This window comes from Arachis stenosperma, chromosome 10, assembly GCF_014773155.1.
Source record: "Arachis stenosperma cultivar V10309 chromosome 10, arast.V10309.gnm1.PFL2, whole genome shotgun sequence".
NCBI classification, from domain to species: domain Eukaryota; kingdom Viridiplantae; phylum Streptophyta; class Magnoliopsida; order Fabales; family Fabaceae; genus Arachis; species Arachis stenosperma.
In genome coordinates this window covers 3,206,133-3,219,716 of record NC_080386.1, presented here as the reverse complement: position 1 = coordinate 3,219,716, position 13,584 = coordinate 3,206,133, and positions in this window count along the sequence as shown.

Here is a 13,584-nt window from a genome sequence, read left to right as displayed (position 1 = left end):
TTAAAGAAATATCAATTTTATATGGAGAACAAGAAGATAAATATCTCATGTCTTAAACTATAGTCTAATAGTAAAACCAATATTTGAATACTGAAAATTTTAAAAAGTAGAAACAGAGATCGACCAAAATTTCTTTTGTTTCCATATTTACACGCATGTGCTGGCGCTGCAAGTCAATAAGATAATCTTCTTCTTTTTCATATAGATCTAAATATTTTCTAATTCTAAAAGTTTTCTTATAACCAAAACTATTTTTTTGTAGAGTTTTTCTTCTAGATTTGAAAAGATCAACAACATTAGAACACCACCAACAACCATAAAAGGAACCAAAACACCACCACAAAATGAGAAAAATCACATATAAGTTATAAGATCAGGAACATAGAGCTAAACTCAAGTCCAAAGAAAGATTATTTTAGGTCTAGATCTAGATCACAAATCTAAATCTCTGAAAGAAAAGCAGAAGAAAACTAAGAAACAGAAAACAAGGAGAAAGGAGATAAGAGAGAAGGAGATAAAGTGGCGACGGAGCGATGTGAGCGTAAGCGGAGGAAAAAACGGGAGACGGAAGAGAAGGAGAAAAGAGGGAGAAAGATGGGGAGACAGAGAAAACGAAAAGGAAGATAAGGTTAAAAGTTAAAGAAGGGCCACTGCGATTTAAACTGAGGCGGCGGCGGCGGCCCTCAAGAGAGCTTTGCGTTTTACCTCACCGGGAGAGAGACAGGAGTTGCGTTAGGGCTTTTTACACTTAAGTGGAATGTCATGGGCTCTTCTTTTATTAGCCTAAAGTTGCCTTTTATTGGAGAAAAAAAGTTATATATGCACGAGAAAAGATAGACGTTGAACACTTGAATTGAAAGGAGGGCACAGATTCCATGTGTCGTGCGTGTTTGGCTGACCAGTGCGCATAGCACTTTATTTTTGCTAACCGGTGCGTTTGTTGATGAGGGCTGTTGGATCTTTTTTGTTTTTTAATTCGATGGTAGAGATCACCTTGTTACTTGTCTCCTTTGATTGGTTAGTGAATACCTTTTGCTGCTTTTATATCATAGGGGTAATTTTATAAAATTTATTTTGTTGTTGGTTATTTTGTTAGATCCAAAAACTATTTCGGTTTATGTAAAAAATGTTTATGATTTTTTAAGTTGAAATTAATTACAGTTAATGATTGTGTACTTCGTTAAATAAGAGACGATGGAGTTAGGCTGGAAAGAAAGGAGATGCGTCTTGGATGTTATTTGTCGCATAGAATAAACGCTTTGATGTTTACGTTTTCGTCACTCACCATCGTTCCGTCTATGCCGTTCGAGTTGCAGGAAGTTTTTCCCTGAGGAATCACGGTGTAAAGTTGCCATTGCTGGAACGGGACTCGATCCCCAATGGATGACAAAGAGTGTTGTTTCGGGTGGATGTTTAGCTTTGCTAGAGAGGATCAGCAACGAAGGATGGAAGCGGCATGGAGATGGTGGGCGATAGACTGATGAAGGAGAGACAGAAGATATTTTGGGTTAGGCGGGTCATGTTGGCACACAGTTGAGTTGGACTTGGTTGCTTCTAATACCTATCTAAAAAAATAATGGACATGTATAGTATATTTTTTTATATGGAGATGTATGTTTTTTTCTTAAACGAATGTTGGATTCATGGGTTAGGTTATTAATAATGTTGTTAAAATTTGACCAATCTTTTAGTATGGTCCTCTTTACTATACCAAAAAAAAAAAAAAAAAACCTCACATGCCTAAACAAAGAGAAAAAGCAAAATAGTTATTGCATGTATAATTAGTAGTTAAACAATTTAACAGCAGTATTCAATTATTGTAGGATATAATAATTAAAATATTCTGTAAAATCAACTTAGCTGATTAATGTAAGATTTTATCATATGTGCACTAAAAAATGATGATGGTGTATAAAATGAATAGAAAAGTTGAATAATGAACATGCATATACATACCAATTGAATATGAGATTGTATTCCTACAATATAATTAGTTTAGAGATTCTTTACTTGTTCTTTAAAATTTAGTCTTTGGTGAGACTTTTTAAGAATCTATTATTATTTAATTGTACTAATTAATTTATTATAACCTCAGAGAGAAATATTTTAAAATTTGTTTAAACCATTTCTTTCGTATTCTTTGTTCATCCAAGCAATTTAATTGGAAACATATTTCTTTTTATAATTTGACATAATATTAGGATATGTTAAAAATGATAATATGATGACATTCCTTTGTTTTATTATCTAGTGTAAAATGACAGTATGTTAAAAAATATATAATTTTCGTTGGAAAGAACTCGTAAATATTCTTGACAATCAAACGCGTTGCTTGTGCTAATATAAGACAGAACACAATATTAACAGTTAATCGCATCTAGAATAAACAATGTGAATACTTATTCTACACAATTGCACAATTTGTTTTCCGCATTAAAAACAAGGTTATATTCGATGTCACATAACCTTCCATACTTAAAATAGTTAACTTTTGTAAACAAAAGGATCGGGGGAGGGGACATCTATATAGAAGTGTTCCCTGGGCCGAATATATACTGACTACTTAGCATATAATATTAATCTTTCGAAGCAAAATGAAAATAACTTAGAAAGTTTCTTCTTGTGGTGTAATACTACTTTGCCTAGAAAGAAAGGATAAATCGATAAATAGATTTTTGATAACGCACACGTAAATAGTTGTCGATATATTCCAGAATCATGATTTGGTAATGGTAATTGACACCAGCGCAGCATAAATCCCTAATTATGTGTCAACCGCTTACATAACTTTAGACGTGTGTTTTATATTCGCTGATTTATAAATTGAGGGTATGAGCTATGAGTAATTTAAAACAATTTAAGATAAATAGACTTTAAGAACAAACTGAAAGCAGATATAATTAGGGTGACTGAGTTATAAGTAACATTCCTGAAAAGCAAAAGGGCGACTAAACAAACTAAGCAAATAAATTGTTCATACACACCTCGATGGAAAACAACATAAACATATCAATATATGCAGCAAGTCAAATACCTCCAGCATCGTCTTCATTTTGCCTAACGGACTCTTGATCACTACAGCCATGTGCCATTTGCTCCGCTTCAATACCAGCACCACTGAGCAAGACTTTATGCTTATCCTCCAAGGAAGCACCCCTGTGTGTAGGGGTGGCGAGCGGGGAAGCCCGCCCCGCCCCGCCAGAAGCCTACCCTTCCCCGCCTAATGAGGCGGTTCCAAAATCTTAGCCCGCCCCACCTAACAGCGGGCCGGTGGGCTAAACCCGCCAAATAACCTCTTTTTTTCTTTTTTTACTTTTAACTATTAAATAATATATATAAAGGCATAAGAAAATCTCTCCTATTTTTTTACTTTTAACTATTATAATTTCTAAAAGTATAAACAAATTATAATTTTTAAATTCACAAATATTAAAGTCTTTGTAATTATAAATATCTAATAAATATAATTATAAATCAAGTTTTCATCCAAAACATAATTATAAATATTGTTCTCAAAGCAAAATAAACATAATCCAAAACATAATTATAAATATTGTCTCTAAAATAAAATAAATATAATAAAAAATACTCAATTTTCATCTTCATTCTCTTGTAAGTTGGGTTGGGAGAAGTTGGGTTTTGGTAAAAAAATTGTAAAAATACCCCCTTGCTAAAAAAATTCTAAGCCCAGCGGGGAAGCCCGTTCCGCCCTGCCAAAGTCCGCGACTTAAGTAGTGCGAGTTAGACGGGCTTTTACTATTTGGCGGTCCCAATTTTTCAGCCCAACCCGCCTTTTTTGGCGGGTTACGCGGGTCAGCCCAGCGGATTTAGACCCGCTTGCCACCCCTACCTGTGAGCCAGTTCATGCCACTTTGCCACCTCATATTGTTCCTGTTGACGAAACTTGTTGATCTCCATTTGGCAAACTGTCATTTTATTCTTCTACCACGCAATCCGCAACATCATTTCCAGCCGCCGCCGTGCCTTCTCCTCTCCCTCCACTTCCAACTCCTTTGCCTTCAACCTAACGTCGGCGGTCAACTACACCACATTCGCCACACTCAGTTGTTCTGTGGTCATTTCAAGTTTAGCCTTCAAATTCTCCTCCCTTTTGACCAGTGCGGCCTCAACCAGGTCATAGTCTATGCATTTTTCATTTCTACGGATGATGTCGATCAGATCGGTGATCGACAGTTCCGCAAATGGTGTGGCTTGGGTCCGTGATGGATTCCTACAACATTCTCTCAGAAGAAGATGGCAACGCGAAGCCGATGATGACGATGCTTCAAGCAACGATTCTAGTTCTGGCGTTACTAGTGAAAAGTGGATATTTTTTATATTTCTTATACATTTAGTGTGCGTTACTAATGGAAAGTAGAAAGTTGTTTTGTATTTTTTTTGTAATTAGCATGTTTTAATTTTTCATCTAACATTTAAGTTTTTAAAATATAAAATAATCATTTTTAACATGCGTAAATAATTTTTTTCTTTATTTTTGAAAAAATAAAAGATTAATTTAAACTACTTCGATGAACAATAAAAAAGAAAAACATAACAGTTATTTTGTGAGTAATTAAAATAAACAATTAAAATACGAATAATAGAACATTAAAATTGATTAAACCATTCAGTATTAGATGAACAATCGAACAAAAACATTAAATTATTACATTAAATAATAATTAAAATACTTTGTAAAACTGTTATGGCCCGGCCCAAGGTCCACACGGGTCGACATGGCCCAAGTTCTACCCGACCCGGATGCCTGCACTCCAACCGACCCAGACACGCGTCCTGTACGGTTCACACACGGCTGCGTGGCAGCGTCCTTGGAGAATTGGGCCTGACCTCACGTGGGGCCCATTACTGACATGTATAAAAGGGGAAGATTGGCTCTTCCCCCGAGGTACGTCACATTCTCTCACTTATCACTCTGCCCGCCTGCACATTACTGACTTGAGCGTCGGAGTGTCTTTGCAGGTGGCACCCCCCCTCAGCATCTCTCCAAGACAAGTGCTCGGCTATCCGGTAACCCTCCTACAGTGCGACCCAGGTTAAGACGTCCTCTCCCCTTCACTTATCCACCCGATCTGTCAGGAACCCGACAACCGAACATTGGCGCCGTCTGTGGGGACGTCTAAATGGAAGTTGTACTGGGTCCCGGCGACCAAGGCCGGGCTGCCGGAGCGGAGGGGGCAGCCTTCGTCGCCTCGCAAGGGGGGCGGCGAAGGTCCCCCCATCGACACACGAGGACACGACCCTTCGGAGGAACGGGCGGCGATAGCGCCATAATAATGCAAGAGCTACGCCACAGAGTCCAGAACCTGGAGCGACAGCTTGCCGACCGGGAGCGGGACGGACGGTCTACCGATCCGAGCTACACCCCGTCTCCCGGGAGCGAGGAGGAAGACTCTCGCCGAAGCCGCCCGCGGACGGAAGCGGAGAGCTCGCGGGAGGAGTCACCCATAGTGAGGAGACGAAATGACACGATTATCTACTCCCGCGGCAGACCGACCCATCGAGCGACAAGAGGTCGCGAAGACGGAAGAACGCGACAACCTGTGATAATGGGCGCCACCCCGTTCCACCGATCTATCCTCGAGGTCCGACTGCCGAAACACTTCGACAAGCCAACGGACATGAGGTACGACGGAACTCAAGACCCTCTAGAACACCTCACGGCCTTTGAGGCCAGGATGAATCTAGAGGGAGTAGGCGACGAAAGTAAGATGCCGCGCCTTCCCGGTGACCCTAGCAGGACCAGCGATCAGATGGTTTAACGGCCTCCCTCAAGGTTCCATCTACAATTTCTCAGACATCAGCCGCGCATTCCTGGCTCAATTTACAACGCGAATAGCAAAGACCAAGCATCCTATCAACCTTCTCGGGGTAACCCAGAGACAGGGAGAGCCGACCAGGAGGTACTTAGATCGGTTCAATGACGAATGCTTGGAAATCGACGGCTTAACCGACTCGGTGGCCAGTCTCTGCCTGACGAACGGCCTCCTCAACGAGAACTTCCGAAAACACCTTACCACGAAGCCGGTTTGGACAATGCATGAAATCCAAACGGTGGCCAAAGAGTACATAAACGACGAGGAAGTCAGCCGAGTAGTGGCTGCCAACAAGCGGCAGTCCGGTTACGGCCAGGCTCGTCAGTCCGGTGGCGACGGGGAGAGAGCAAAAGAAAAGGCTAGGGAGGAGGCATCAAACAAAGCACCTAGGCCGTTTCCTCGAGTCGGAAAGTTTACTAACTACACTCCGCTCACCCTCCCCATCGTGGAAGTCTATCAACAAATAGCTGAAAAGGGAATTCTTCCGAAGCCCCGACCACTCAAGGACCGCACGGGTGGAAACAAGAACCTTTATTGCGATTACCATAAGGGATATGGCCACCAAACACAGGACTGTTTCGACCTGAAGGATGCATTAGAACAAGCGATAAGGGAAGGAAAGCTAGCAGCGTTCTCCCATCTCATCAGGGAGCCGAGAAGGCGTTATCGTGAGCAAGACGAGGAAGGCAAGACACGCTCGACCAAGCGGCGACAGAAGCCCGAAGACGGAGACCACGGCCTCACTATAATAAACGTGGTAACGACAAAAAACACTGCACCGAAGTCCCGGTCGGCACAAGAAGACGCCAAGGTTCTGGCGATCTCTCTCCACCGGTGCAGAGTACCAAAAAACCTCCGTCCATTTCTTTTGGCCCAGAAGATCAATGGTTCAGCGACGCCCCGGAAAACCCTCGCTGATTCAAACATCATGTTCCGCAATGTGTTCGACGCACTGGGGCTGAAGGATGCCGACTGACGACTCACCAGCACGGGGTTATCGGGTTAGGCGACCACTTCATCAAACCAGACGGAGTCATTTCCCTACCAATCTCGGTGGGACAGGTGCAAGGCCGAAGATCGGCGATGGCCGAGTTCGTAATCCTCGAGACTCCACAGCCTACAACATCATCTTGGGAAGAAAAAACAATCAATGATTTGAAGCCATAATCAAACCAAGCTGCTAGTTATGAAGTTTGTCACCGATGATGGATCCATAGGGACCATGAGAGGAGACCTCGAGACGGCGGTCGCTTGTGACAACGCCAGCCTTTCCCTCAGAAAGAAGTCCAAGGAAGCATCTGGCGTTCTAGCGACCTTGACGCCAGAGTTGAGGACAAGCCGAGGCCGGAACCAGAAGGGGACCTGGAAAAATTTAGCATCGGTGACGAAGGGGAAAAGTTCACTTTCGTTAACAAGAACCTCCACATGAGCTGAAGGAGCCCTTGATTGAAATGATAAGAGCCAACAGGGCCGGAAGCACGCCCAGTGGCTCAACGGAGGAGAAAATGTCGGCGGAAGAGCAGAGGAGGTAGCCAAACAAACGGCCGGCCTCCTAGAAGCAGGCTTCATACGAGAAGGTGGACTACTCGACGTGGCTCTCAAATGTGGTACTGGTGAAAAAAGCACAATGGCAGTGGAGAATGTGCGTGGACTACTCTGACCTTAACAAAGCATGCCCCAAAGATTGCTTCCCCCTCCCATATAGAGCACTCGTCGACGCTGCGGCGGGGTACCGGTATCTGAGTTTCATGGACGCCTACTCCGGTTACAATCAGATACCGATGCACCGACCAGACGGCTTGAAAAATGCGGGGCGACATATCAAAGGCTGATGAACAGGATATTCCACGACTCATAGGAAAAAACGGTTGAAGTCTACGTGGACGACATCCTGGCAAAAACCACGACCTGACGACCTCCTAAACGACCTGGCAAGTGTATTTGCGTCCCTCCGTCAACACGGTATGAGGCTGAACCCCCTCAAGTGCGCCTTCGCCATGGAAGCGGCAAGTTCCTGGGATTCATGATAACCAGAGAGGGGTAGAAGCTAACCCGGAGAAATGCCAGGCAATACTGCAGATGAAGCCGGGCTGCATCAAGGACGTCCAGAGGTTGGCAGGACGATTGACATCACTTTCCCGGTTTCTCGGGGCTTCGGCGACAAAGGCCCTGCCATTTTTCAACCTCATGAAAAAAGGGGATGGCGTTTGAGGGGACCCCATGTGAAGAAGCCTTTCAGCACTTCAAGGAAATCTGGCGGCACTCCCGTTCTCGGGAAGCCAAAGGACGGGGAACCACTATACCTATACCTCGCTATAACAAGCGAAGCCCTGGCCGCAGTTCTGGTACGGGAGGATGGAAAAGCTCAACAGCCAGTCTATTTCGTAAGCAGGGCCCTGCAAGGGGCAGAATTAAGATATAGCAAGTTGGAAAAATAGCCTTGGCACTCCTAACTTCCTCGAGAAGGTTAAAACAATACTTCCAAAGTCACCAAGTGGTCGTCAGACGGACTAGGGGATCAGGCAAGTTCTCCAAAAACCTGACCTAGCGGGAAGAATGATGACTTGGTCCGTCGAACTCTCTCAATATGACATACGGTTGGTTGAAGTAACGGGAGATCCAGGCGAAGACATGGGCACACGGTGGAAGCTCCATGTGGACGGAGCCTCCAACCAGACCTTCGGAGGTGCCGGGATCATCCTGGAAAGCCCGATTGGGGTGATACGAACAGTCGGTTAGATTCGAATTCCCATCTCAAACAACCAAGCAGAATACGAAGCCCTCATAGGAGGCTTGACCCTAGCGGCGGAAGTCGGCGCAAGAAGACTGGAAGTGTGCAGCGATTCCCAAGTCGTCACTTCCCAAGTAAACGGCAGCCACCAAGCCAAGGACCCCCTGTTGCAAAAGTACTTGGAAAAGGTTAAAAGCTTGAGCCAAAAGTTCGAAGAAGTCACGGTCCAGCATGTACCCAGAGAAAGGAACACACGGGCAGACCTCCTATCAAAATTGGCCAGCACGAAGCCAGGGGGGGGAACCGGTCTCTAATCCAAGGCATGACAAGGGAACCAGCAATTGCACTACACATAACAACCCTAAGGTCTTCATGGCTAGATCCCATCACCAACTTCCTAGAACACGGCCAAGTCCCTGGTGATGAAAAAAATGCGGCAAAACTAAGAAGAGAAGCGGCAAAGTACGCCGCCATCCAAGGACAGCTGTTCAGAAAAGGGCTCAGCCAACCCCTCCTGAAGTGCCTACACCCCACCAGACAGACTATGTCCTCAAGGAAGTCCATGAGGGCTGCTGCGGACACCACATCGGAGGCAAAGCCCTAGCAAGGAAGTTAATCCGAGCTGGGTACTACTGGCCGTCGATGATGGCAGATTCCAAAGAATTTGTCAAAAAATGCATAAAGTGCCAACGGAACGCCAACTTTGCCAAAGCGCCGGCCTCCGAGTTAAGCCTGCTAATGACCTCCCGGCCGTTCTCTCAGTGGGGAGTCGACCTCTTAGGGCCCTTCCCAGTCGGCCCTGGGCAGGTCAAATATCTCATAGTAGCGATTGATTACTATACCAAATGGATAGAAGCCGAACCACTGGCTAGCATATCCTCGGCCAATTGCAGAAAATTCATGTGGAGGCAGGTGATAACAAGATTCGGGATACCAGAAGTCGTCATCTCGGACAATGGCACGCAGTTTACCGACAAGAAATTCACAGAGTTTCTCAGACGAACGGACAAGTGGAGTCCGCCAACAAGGTTATCCTCTCAGGGTTGAAAAAGAGGTTGGACAATAAGAAGGGTGCTTGGGCCGACGAGCTAGCGTCGGTCCTCTGGTCTTACCGAACAACCGAGCAGTCCTCCACCAAGGAAACTCCTTTCCGGCTAACGTACGGGGTGGACGCGGTAATACCCGTAGAAATCGGAGAACCAAGCCCACGACTTCTTTTGAAAGGGGTGGAGGAAGCCGTAGAAAAGGACCTGATAGAGGAAGCCCGAGAAATGGCCCACTTGACAGAAACGGCGCTAAAACAAAGAGTGGCGCTCCGCTACAACACCAAAGTGCTCAAGAGGAAATTCGAGCCAAACGACCTCGTCCTGAGGCGAAATGATATCGGCCTGCCGACTCCCGGAGAAGGCATGCTGGCGGCCAACTGGGAAGGCCCATATAGAGTCAAGAAAGTGATGGGAAAAGGAGCATTCAAACTAGAAAGACTCGACGGCAAGGAAGTCCCGAGAACTTGGAATGCGGACAACCTAAGAAGATTCTACTCCTAGAGGAAGGGCCGGCGCGCCGACCAGGCTAGCTAAGTAGTCGTTTTGCTCATTTATCTCTTGAAACTCTCATAGCGATTTACGTATCCTTTATACGACTGCTGAATAAGACATACTTGTACAAATTCTCCATTCTTTTATCTCCGTTTTTCAGATAAATCGTCTTGTCATGACTAACGACAACGCCTAACCCGGGACTGATCACCCCGGGAGGTCGTCAACTACCATTGTAACGAACAACTACACGAGAGCCCACGGGCCGTCGGTATAAACAACTATAAACCAAAAACGATTACTAGAAGCGATAACGCAATCGGACAAGTAAGAAAAACTTTATCGCGACAACACGAGCAAGCAACTAAAAAGTCATTGTTCACGAGCCAAAATTAAAACGGCTAAGATTAAATTGTTCATAGGCCAAAACGGCTAAAATCAAGTGTTTACAAGCCAAAACAAAACGGCTAAACAAGAAACAACGAAACAAAGAGTTCATTTCTTGGGAGCATCGACAACTTGGCCATCCTTAATAATCTTGAAAACACCAATAGCCGACGTGTCGAACTCAGGGGCAACAATTTTAATTTGAGCCTTCAAGGCTTCCTCAGTACCCAAAATCGCACCTTTACCCTGTTTGACGACGTCTTTGTACTTAGCCTTCCACGTTGCCAGTTCGGCCTCTACGGCCTGCTTCTCCTTCTCGACCTCGGCAGCACGCTTCTGCGCCTCACCGACCTGTTTCTCCAATGCCATCTCACGCTCGACCAACCGTTCAACCGTCGCGTCCGATTCTTTTTGCTTTTTCTCAGCGGTTGTGGCCTTCTGTTCGGCGGCAGTGGCTTTCTGCTCGGCAGCAGTGACCTTCTTCTCGGCGGCATCTAATTTCTCTGAAGACTGAGTCAGCTGCTCCGAAGAGTTTCAACTTCACTCTTCAACTCATTATTGCCTTCCCACTGGCCTCCAACCTCCTGCGGAGGGACTCCATCCCGGACAGCTCAACTCGGCCTTCCGGGCTATCACGGCGCCCCGCAGGAGTGTTCGGTACATCCACCTCGCCTGCCCGGCAAGGGATGACTCGGGAAGTACTCTTCAGTGCCAGGATCAATTGGGTATCTATGAAGTTGCTCGCATCAAAATTCCTCTCCATGACGGTGAGGACCCCTTCAGGGCTTGACGACGCCGTAGAGACTTTCTTCCTCTTTCTCTTCAGGCTGGAGACTTCTACCACCTCCTCCTCATCATCCGGAGTGGGCACCGAACCCCCAATCCCGGTCACCTCACGGATAGGGGAAACGTGGACCGCCTTGCCACCTTCTACCGTGGCGCCCTGAGCCGAGGTTCCGATCCCGTCGGTTGCGGCCCTTTGCTCTGGAGCATCCTGGCCCTCCGGAGGAGCATCAGGTCCCTCGGGGGTAGGCTGCTCGTCACCCTCCTCGTCATCACCACCGGCAAGAAAGGTTTGAAACAAGTCGGCAAGGCCCGTCACCGACGCAGACATATCCACTACAGGAAAACGAAGAAGGTCGGTTAGTCGCCACACAATATCAATAAAAGGAAAAAAGACAAAGGGAAAAGTGAAAAGCTCCTCACAAATAATTACGGCCGGACTCCCTGTCACCCATGAGGAGATGGGGATTTATCGGGTTCTTCCCAAAAACTGCGTTTAGCACCTCGGCAATCTGCTTATCTACTGCCGACATGCTTTATAATTTACCTTAATAAAACTATTGGACCCTGCCCCGAAGCTCCAATAAGTCGGATGAGCCGTACCCCCTCCAAAGACACCAAAAGGGGTGACGACCTTTGACAGGGCGGACCTTAAAATACTTGTCCTTAAACCCATGGTAGGAATCTTCAAACAAACGAAGATCTTCCGACCCTGGGCAGCACGGAAGGACATGAACCCTTTTTTATGTTTTCCCTCCTTGGAAGGGTTTGTGAGGGTAAAGAAGAGGAAGACATCCACGGACACCGGCAGTTCGAGATATTCACAGACCATCTCGAAACAGCGGATCGAAGCCCACTGTTCGGATGCAACTGCGACGGTGACACGGAAATTCGGTTTAAGAGCGCCATTTGAAAGGCTGAGAAAGGAATGCGAACTCCGACTTGAGTGAACATGGATTTGTAGAACCAAATCCAGTCGGCGACCTGACGGGGTTGGAAGTTGATTTCGTACAATCGCTCGTGAGGAGCCGGGACGAAAACGTCGTAATTGGCCTCCTCGTCAGTCCCGCCGCACAAATACCCGGCTTGTCGGAACTCGGTGAGCTCCTCCTCGCCCATTTGATTGGGTGAATCCCTTACATCAGAGACGACCCAAGCATACTGGTCGTACGCCGCAGGGTTGACGGATGCCCGGGAGACCGTGCGAGCCATACCTACATGGGGGTACCATCCAGTTAGTCTAAGAGATCGGTTGCTCAGGCCGAACACAAACATCACCCTCACGACTTCTCGACTAAGGCTAGACAAGACTGAATGGCTAAGAGAACGAGAAAAAAGCCTACCCTGGAATGGTACTTTCCCCCCTAACACATCTACTCGCAACTAAAAGGCTACGCAGTAACATCAAAAAACCAAATAACAAGCATACAGAAATAATGCACAAAAGGGAGGTTGATCAAAAAATTACCTGAATTTATGAAAAGGAGATGGAGTTGCAAGTCTGGGAAAATGCAGGATAGATGAACGAAGGCACCACAATAATGCTCTGAAATCTCGCCACAGGGAAGAAAAAGAAGAGAAATGGGAAGTGTGATAAAACACAGAAGCACAAAAGAAACTGTTTAAAAACTGCTCCCCCAAAGCGCGAAAACACCTGGGGGCAGAATAGTCTTTTCAAACGGGGTTTTCTCCACCCCATTATGAGCATTCAATGCTCGGCACGAGAAACGGAACGACGAAACGGTTGCCTACGCAAACCAAAGGACACGCGCGTTGAAAGCGCCTCCTCCCCACGAGCGGCCGACCAGACGACATGCGAAACTACACGCCATTGGTAGCTCCCACGACTACCATTGGCGCGTGGGGGCACTGTTATGGCCCGGCCCAAGGTCCACACGGGTCGACCTGGCCCAAGTTCTACCCGACCCGGATGCCTGCACTCCAACCGACCCGGACACGCGTCCTGTACGGTTCACACACGGCTGCGTGGCAGCGTCCTTGGAGAATTGGGCCTGACCTCACGTGGGGCCCATTACTGACATGTATAAAAGGGGAAGATTGGCTCTTCCCCCGAGGTACGTCACATTCTCTCACTTATCACTCTGCCCGCCTGCACATTACTGACTTGAGCGTCGGAGTGTCTTTGCAGGTGGCACCCCCCCTCAGCATCTCTCCAAGACAAGTGCTTGGCTATCCGGTAACCCTCCTACAGTGCGACCCAGATTAAGACGTCCTCTCCCCTTCACTTATCCACCCGATCTGTCAGGAACCCGACAACCGAACAAAAACAAAAGTAGTTAAATAGGATATA